The following is an 8,370-nucleotide window of genomic DNA, read 5'->3' as shown; positions in this document are numbered from 1 at the left end:
GCATGGCGCCGGGGAGGGGGAGGGAGGTGGCATGGATGGAGCCCACGGCCTGGGAGGGGTGGGATTCTGCGGGGAGCCAGGGGCACCCACCCAACTAGCACAGGGTGTTCCTGGGAGGGGAGTGTGCTGCTGGGAGTGAGAATGCAGGGAAGGCGCAGAAGCCGGAGGTCAGCCAGGAAACTGCCGAAGGATGCTCAGAGCAGATGCTAATATACTTCTCCATCCATTTCTTCTCTTTGCAGGAAATGAGCAGGTTTGCAGAGAAACTACTGGCCTGAAATTTAAGACAAAGGCGTCGTTGCTTGTGAGTATGAATTTTGCTTTTTTAGGCCTGTGGTTTGACAGTATTCCTGATGAGTGGGCGGGTTTCCCTGTTTGGGGAAGGGAGCGTGACCTGACGGAATTGGCTTCCGGCTCTTCTTCTGGAAGGTGCCTCTGGCTGGGTGGGGCTGGACCAGGACTGTAGGCTTTGAGTGGAAGGCGCATGGTTTGAACCCAGCTCTGCCCTCTAAGTGGAGAGCGCTCCCACTGGCTCCTGAAAGAGCGTCCTCCCTTGTGGTCGCTGGCACAGGGAGAGCAGGGCTCCTCTGGGGATGAGGAAGATGTGCGTTTTTTCACCTTGAAACCACAAACAGTTTGCACAATTCTGAGTTTGGTGCTAGGCTGACCCTATTCAGAATAGTAAATTCTCATATAGGCCCTTTAACAGTGTGTTAAACTAAGAGCAGTCCTATGACCCAAACCTTTCCTTAAGCTGAGAATATCTGGCACTGGCTGGAGCCTCTGAAATACAAGAGAGGCAGCAGCCGGGGCTCTGGGACGGAGCTGCTGTCCGTGCAGTGTAGGGAGAGCAGACATCTGTACATGAGACCATCGAAACACTGTATGAACGGGCAGACCGTCCCGCTCTGGCTCCCGTGGCACAGGCAGAAATGCTGGTGACAAAGAGCAGTTGGGAAGACTTCCTGGGGAAAGAGGGACTCGAACGGGCTGGTGGAGGAGGGAGGAGCAGGGCACTAGGTGGGAAGTCCAATGGCCTTGGACGAGGCTGTCACAGACATGGGTTTGATGGGGAGCTGGTGAGGTTGGGCAGGGCCAGGTGGTAAAGGGCTTGGAAGGGCTTCATAAATGGTCCATGTGCAAAGAGTCAGGCTGGAATCAAGTCTCCCTCATTTCTGCAAATAAAGTTTCTGCCAGTTTGTGACTCATGCCACAAATGGATGTTTCACCTTCCACAAACTCAAGGTTGTATTTGATATCACTATATACACTAGATAGATTATAGGAAATTCACATTGGGGATCCTCCCTATATTTCTCTGTCTCTTTCACACACACACAGCCCTCCCCAGACAGCTGCAGCCTAGGGCCTCCAGACACCGTGAGATCAATGATGGAGACACACCCTGAGCGCCAGATGGACAGTCACCAGGACAGGTCTCCCAGAATCCACTTGCTTGTCCCCAGAGCTGCTTCTCCCACAGGGAGCTCTATGAGACTATGCCCAGAATGAGGGGCAGCTGGGCTGTATTTGTTTCGCGGAGGTTAATTAATTACTTGTTCCAAGCAACCAGAGGAAGCTTCTAAATGTCAAGAACAACCACCAGTATTTACGTTGAGTCGCCAATGGCAGCACGCTCGACACTGCCTCACATGGGCCTCAGAGGCTCCATCAGGTATGCCCTTGTGCAGATGAGGAAACACTGGCTCCACGTGGTTAAGCGTTTGGTTCAAGTTCGCTCAGCTAGTAAGTGGTGGAGCTGACTTTCTGCGGCAGGTACTAGATATCTGATTATGGGACAGGCCTTCTGGGTCTGCCCCACCTCCTGCTCCTCATTCTGGGGAGGAAGAGTACTCGTGTGGTCCCGCAGGGGTCTGGCTGGGGAACTCTCGGTTCTGGATGGTCCCCGTTTTGTTGTGCTGGCTTTCATGGATACATGGTGTCGGCCTGGTGGTCTTTGGCTGGGCAGGAAAGTGATTATGGTTCTGCCCTTGAAGAAGGAGTATCATGGGTGCTCCTGTCACCAGGGGCAACCCTCTGGGAAGACACAGGGGGGCTCCATTTGGAGCCATTGGTGACTGAGTTAGGGTGGGTTCTCTGGAAACAGAGCCTGAGACAAGGGTTCAGGTGCACTGGATGCATCTAGGGCAGTGGTCGGCAAACTGCGGCTCGCGAGCCACATGCGGCTCTCGAGCCGCGGTTTGCCGCTCTGTTGACTAATGAGTTTGCCGACCACTGCTGTAAGGCATTACCCTTAACCAGAAGTTTTGACTTCAGGTTAAAGACATTAGTACATTATTAAAATGTTTTTTAAGTGTTTTTCCCTAAGGCAGTGGTCGGCAAACTCATTAGTCAACAGAGTGGCAAACCGCGGCTCGCGAGCCAGCCGCAGTTTGCCGACCACTGATCTAGGGAGAGGTCTAGGGAACACTTGTCAGAGAGAGGAAAGCAGGAAAGAGAAGGAGTGGCTGAGCAAGGATGGGACAGCACAGGTGTCTCCTTGGCCTGATCCATGTGACTTATACTGCAGATGTCTGTACCAGAGGCAAGGGACAGGCCTCAACTATCCCCTCATTAGCCATCGGGGCCCAGAATGGTGCTGCTGACGGACGCAACCTCCAGGCGTCATCTTGAGCACGAGAAGGGGTCCGAGTACATCCCAGGTGAAAGTCGCTGGGGAGTGGGCGCCCAGCAGGTTGAGGGGATCTGAGTGGGGCATCTGTTGCATTTGCCACCATGTCTGTGAGCGTCTCTGCTGTGAAGACAGCCAAGTGAGTTTTCACCTGACCCGGCAGTAATCTTCCTTCTAATAAGTTTGCATTTTAAAGAGTGTGGGTATTCAAATAGAAATCAATGGTGTCAGAGTCTGTTTTCACTGGAACACTGTGTGCCTTTTAACTGATTTTATTCTTAATACAGCCCCATGGCTCTAAATTCAAAAGTACAGAAAGTATACTGTGCAAAGCCTTCTTCCCAATGTTTCTGGGATTTTGTGTTACTTTCCCATGATGGTTTATGCACCCCAACAAAGGTGTGGTTAAGAGTTCAACGGTTTGGTGATTCTGGTGCAGAACGGGTCCCCAAGAGTCAGCAGCAGCGCGGCTATTCCAAAGGGATGGAGCTGAAATGGGCCTTTTCTTTGGAGAGAGAGCAATTCCCCGAGTCAGCTCTCAGTGGAATGTTCAAAATCCACAAGAACTTCACAAGCATTTCCAAACTCCTTAGAATCCCTATGTAAACAGTTGATATCAGAATGGCCAATTATTATTTCCTCATTACCACAAGTCACGTACGAAGAGTTTGAGATGCTGTAGTGCAGCCCTGGAAATTTCCGAACATTTAAAATAATTTAAAACCTCACTGAATTCACTCTTCATCCAAATCACTGCTGTCCTGCCGCACCTATCGCATCATGCCATCTGCATATTGTTCGAGGACTTACCGAAATGTGTGCTGTTCCCAAAGCGTGTTTAGATCCGCAGTGTCCGACTGCGTGACTGTTCACTGTGGTTCCCTTTAATGAAGTGACTGGACTGTAATTGGGAGGTGCTTTCTCATCACAGGGGCGGGGCCGTGATGGACGGCTCCTTTGTTGGCCAGCTCCCTGTCGTAGGAGGTGTTGAGAGTCGAGAGAGTGGCTGGGTCATCTGTCAGCTGAGTCACGCAGGAAATTTACCCCACGTGACAGGCAGGCTTAGGAGGCTCTGAGAGTCTGGTCTGTGCGGCTCCTTGTTGTTATTGCCTTTATGGCCATTTGCCTCCCTTGAAATCCAGACGGGGCTCAGCCTGCGTGCTTATCTTCCATATTGTGCTTCCACAGGTTTTGTCTAATGCCTGGAAATGTCCACATAGAACTGACTGTAGAACCACATAGGCCTGCCATGTATGTTTTTCTCTTGCAAGCGAGCCCCTTGCTTCCAGTTCTTCTCCATGTTGATGCTCTCTCTCAGGTTGCAAGAAAATCCTCTAACTTTGGCTCGACCTGTTCAAGCCCAAGACAGATGTTGCTGGCACCCCCACAAGGCAATGAGAAAAAAAAAAAATCTCATTTCCGCCCGAGAAATAGAATCATTATCTTGATTGAAATAATATCTTGCCTCAACCTGCAACCAGATAAAGCATCAAATTGGTGGCATTTTCTTATCGCCGCCCAGAGTGTGCAGGACACAGAGTAATGGCCTGTCAGCTGCCTCTGGTGGGGTGGGACTTATACGGCAGAGCCCACAGCTCGCGGCCTGATTTGGATTACACGATGTCTGGTGCCACGTAGCACAATTCCATTTATGACAAATATTATATTCAAAGGGGAAGTTAGTGGAGAGCCTAGAACAGTGCAAGCAATAAAAGCAACCATTATTACGGTGATTGTTTTTAATTAGCGTCTCACAGAGGGCAATTGCAGGAGTGATGAAAAGCGGTAGATGTTCATGTCCTTTCAGGCTGTGAATGCCCTGGAACCTGGGCCCCTAGGCCTGAGCTTCCCAGGACTCCGTCAGAGTAAGGGCATGACTGGGCTTGAGAAGGCAGACAAGGTCCTGGTTTGGGGTGGAGAACAGGACAGCCAGAGGCCAGCAAACCAATATCTTTGGGAAGAAAACAGAAAGAACGGAGGACAGGGAGGCCGGGGGTCTGGATTCCAGCCCAGGCCCTCCATTTCCACCATGCAGCTTTGATTTTCGGGGCCCAGTCTCCTCATTGTTCAGAGAGGGTAAATGGGGGTGTCAGGAGAAGGAGGTGAGGTGTTGTTTATGCAAAGTCTAGGATGCTGGCTGTACCCTCATTCCCCCCTGTCCACTGTGGGAGGAGGCTCTGCTTCATTCTGGAAATGTTTGAGTGCCTACTCTGTGATGGGCGCATGCTAACCATTGTGCATGTATTAATTCACTTAATCCTCACAACAATGCTACACATCACAAACGTGTATTATCCACCTTTTATAAGTGAGAAGGAACAGAGGGGCTAAGTAAGTTGCCCTAGGTCACACAGCCGGTAAGTGTTGGAGCTGGGATTTGAAGCCAAACAGTCTGGTTGGAGCACTTGAAAACAAAATAGACTGCATCAAGGCTAAATGAAATAGTTACAGCACATTGGGCTTTCACCAGACCTTCAGCTATAGTCCTGTGAGAGGCAGAAACAATTCTAATAGCATCTTTGTAATGTTTCAGGAGGCATAGAGGTGGTTCCTGCGGTAGAGGAGGAGGGTGGAATAATATTCTAGCCAAGGTTCCTGACCTTGGGCACCTGGAGGCTCAGATCCTCCTTCCCACAGCATCCTGCAGAGCTCTGCCCAGCTGGATGCACACTGGAGAACAGCAAGGTGTGCAGGACTTGACCATTTACCCCCACCTGGCCCACCCCCAGCTTCCCGTAGAATCCTTCTGGGCCCCTGGGTTCTGCTGTCTGCCAAGCCTTCCCCAGAGAAGGAACCCATCCCTCACACCCCCCCATGCTCGCTTCACTCTCCTCTCTCGCAGGCACCACATAAGTGAGACGAAAGCAGATGGCTTCAGAACCTTGTTCTCAAGCAGAGACCTGGTCCGTCAGTGAGCGTGCCTCATTACCATGGTAATCACCAGCCGAATGGAGGGATTTTTCTAATACATTTCCATCAGAAATGTGAACAGGTGTGCAGGGAAATAGACATGTATCAACAAGATAGGTGTCGGGAGATTAATAGTGGATTTAGGATTACTCAAGGAAGCAAAGGGAAAAAGAAAGAAAAAATACCTTTGCTTGCAGTCAGGGTCCTTCCAGCCTTACCTCTGACCACTTCCTGCCACACCCACACCTCCCTCCCACCTGGGCCTTGGAGCTTTTCACTCACAGTCCTCCTTGCCCATCCCTCCCCTTCTCTCCTTTCTACTGCCTAATCGTCTGTCAAATTCCAGCTCCTCCAGGAAGCCCTCTTTGGTCCACTCAGCCCCCAGGCATCTGCCTTCCCTGGCCTTCTGCAGCCCCACACTGGGCCTTGTGTCCCTGGCTCCCCGCTGAGCTGGAAGGCCCCCTGAAGGACGTGCATTCATTGACATAACAACCTGGGCCAGCAGACCCAGACCTGCTTACCTGCTCTTACCAGCTGGGTGCTCCAGTTCCTCACCGCCCACCCCCAGTCCCCCATGGTCCTCCAGGACAGCGAGCCTCCAGTGAGCTCAGAAGCTCACCGCCTTCCTTGGGGCCCCATTAGAAACGCCGCAGTGTCACCTCTGGGTGACTGGAGAGTGCTGAGAGCCAGACTGTGCGGTTCCTTCCAGAGGTGAAGGCGGCGTGGGGGTCCAGGAAGGCATGCAAAGCGCTCTTGGTGCCTAAGCCTCAGGGTCCCTGAGCCATCAGGCCCTGGACCCCCTTCTGAATCAGTTCTGGCTCTGCAGACGGGAGACCGCACCCCTGGGACCAGGAGAGGCCTTCCCACCCAGCCGAGGCCACCCTGCGCTCCTTGGGGCGGGGGGTCTAGTGCAGGTTGGGGCCGAGGAAGAGGCAGCCTCGCCTGCTGGGCCCTGACACCCGGGCCATCACTTTGTCCCGGGCCCGCACGTGTTTCAGACACAGCAGGTCAGGGTTTCTCTGTCCCTGAAAGGCTTCCTCTTCACTTTGAAGTAGGACAATGCATCCGCGAGGTTGCCAGACTACTCTGCTTTCACTCGGATGAATAATAAAGAGCCCGAGTCTCTGGGCACTAATATTGAAGAATGTGTCCTGCCACGTGTCCCTCTAGCTGAATTGGTTCCTAAAGAGTCGATAACAAAAGGTTTAAACCAAAAAAAAAAGAAAGGCATTCCTGCACCCACTTTTCTCCCTTTTAATTCCCTTCTTGTAATGCTTCTCCGTTAACAGAGACTTTAGAAAAACACAGTAATAGGAAAAGTAGGAAAAGATGAAAGGAAGTTGGAACAGGAAGCAGTGAGCTCAGGAGGAGGCTCGGAGCAGCAGCCCTTCAGCCCTTGCTTTTGTTTTGAGCATGAATGGCTTCGCGGTGGGTCTCCGCCCTGAGCCTGGTAAGGCCGCCTCACCGGGCCAGGCGCTGCCTCCCTCCACAGGTGTCTGCTCCAGGCCGGGCCCTGGCAGAAAACACGTGGCCCATGCAAAGTGGGTGATTTGAACAGAGTTGGATCCAAAGGCCGGTGCAGGGTATAAGGCAGCCACAGGATCCAGGGCAGGATCCCTAGCACTGAGTGTGGTGACACCCCTGGGGCTGAAGGGACACGGAGACAGGGTGCTGAAAGCAGAGATAGTGAGGGTGCTGTGGAGGGGGCCCCCCTACCTGGGGTGTGACCTGAGGCACCCCTGAAGACAAGAAGCCCAGGCATAGACACCCGACCTCCACTCTCTCCCTCCCTCTCCTGGGGACCCACTGCTGAGCTGACCGAAGGGAGGGTAGAGGGCAAGCAGCCCAAGGGGTCAGCCTCCAGGGCACAGGGTGGAGAGAGGGCTGGAGGGACAAGTGGAGACAATGGCACATGCATCTTCCTCAAATGACAGACCAGGGGTGAAGGGGGAGGCCTAGTAGTCTCATCTGGGTAGACCTGATATTAGGGCCTATTTCAGGGTCTCCCAGTGCCCCCTCCCCAATCTACTTTCCAGGGATCACAGTTTTTACTAAAACAATGCTGTCCCGGCGGGTTCCCCTGGGAGAGGGGAGATGGGGCCACAGTGAATCCATTCTGAAATGCCACATCCAATCCCTCACCAAGAGGAGGTGAAGGCGGGGACTGGAGTAGCTCCAGCAAGGTGCCAAGGGAGTCCAGGAGGGGGCCTTGAAGGAGGGGGCGAGCTGTGGGGAAAGGACTTTGTAGCTGAGGAAAAATGTAGGTCAGGGCCAAGAGCACAGGGCCCTGAGTTCATCCACCGGAGGCTAGCCCTGGGCTCTTGGCCTTGACCTACACTTTTCCTTACCTACCGCGTCCTTTCCCTTTGCTTGCACCCTCCAGCTGCAGTACCCCCGTGGCTCTTGGAACTGCGGGCAGCTCTCAGCTCTGCACCCTCCTCCTCCAGGGCTTATGCTGATGAGAAACAAGGCCAGTGAAGTGACAGCGAATGGTGATCCAGCCCTTTCCATGGCCTGGCCTGAGCTAAGCACTTGCCAGCATCATCGGGTTTAATTGTCCCACAGCCCCTGAGGTGGGTACAGAGATGAATGTCACTTGTTCAAGGCCACATTGAACCCCCGATGGATTGTGGATCTGTCCCCTGACCTGGCACCTGCCAAGGGTCCCCTGGCCGGTGAGAGCCTGCCCTGCAGAGAGGGGAGCATCATTCATTCACAGGTTGCCATAGACATTTCACACTGTTTTATTTGGAAAAAATTTCAACTTGCAGAAAAGCTGCAAAAATAAAAACAATACAAATACCCTTATATCCTAGACTCATCTGTGG

The 8,370-nt window shown here is 52.7% G+C and overlaps 1 protein-coding gene across 1 annotated transcript in view; it reads left to right on the top strand.

Moving 5' to 3' along the window:
• Nucleotides 1-281: 281 nt before the first annotated feature.
• ZBTB7C (zinc finger and BTB domain containing 7C) overlaps nucleotides 282-8,370 on the top strand; it is a gene marked incomplete at its 3' end in the record, with an annotated part of 131,604 nt that continues 123,515 nt past the window's right edge. The window contains exon 1 of the mRNA XM_079785328.1: nucleotides 282-304. The remainder of the gene's footprint in view (nucleotides 305-8,370) is intronic.

Source organism: Cnephaeus nilssonii (genome assembly GCF_951640355.1).
Source record: "Cnephaeus nilssonii genome assembly, chromosome: 11".
NCBI lineage: Eukaryota > Metazoa > Chordata > Mammalia > Chiroptera > Vespertilionidae > Cnephaeus > Cnephaeus nilssonii.
This window is presented reverse-complemented; position numbering and strand designations above follow the sequence as displayed.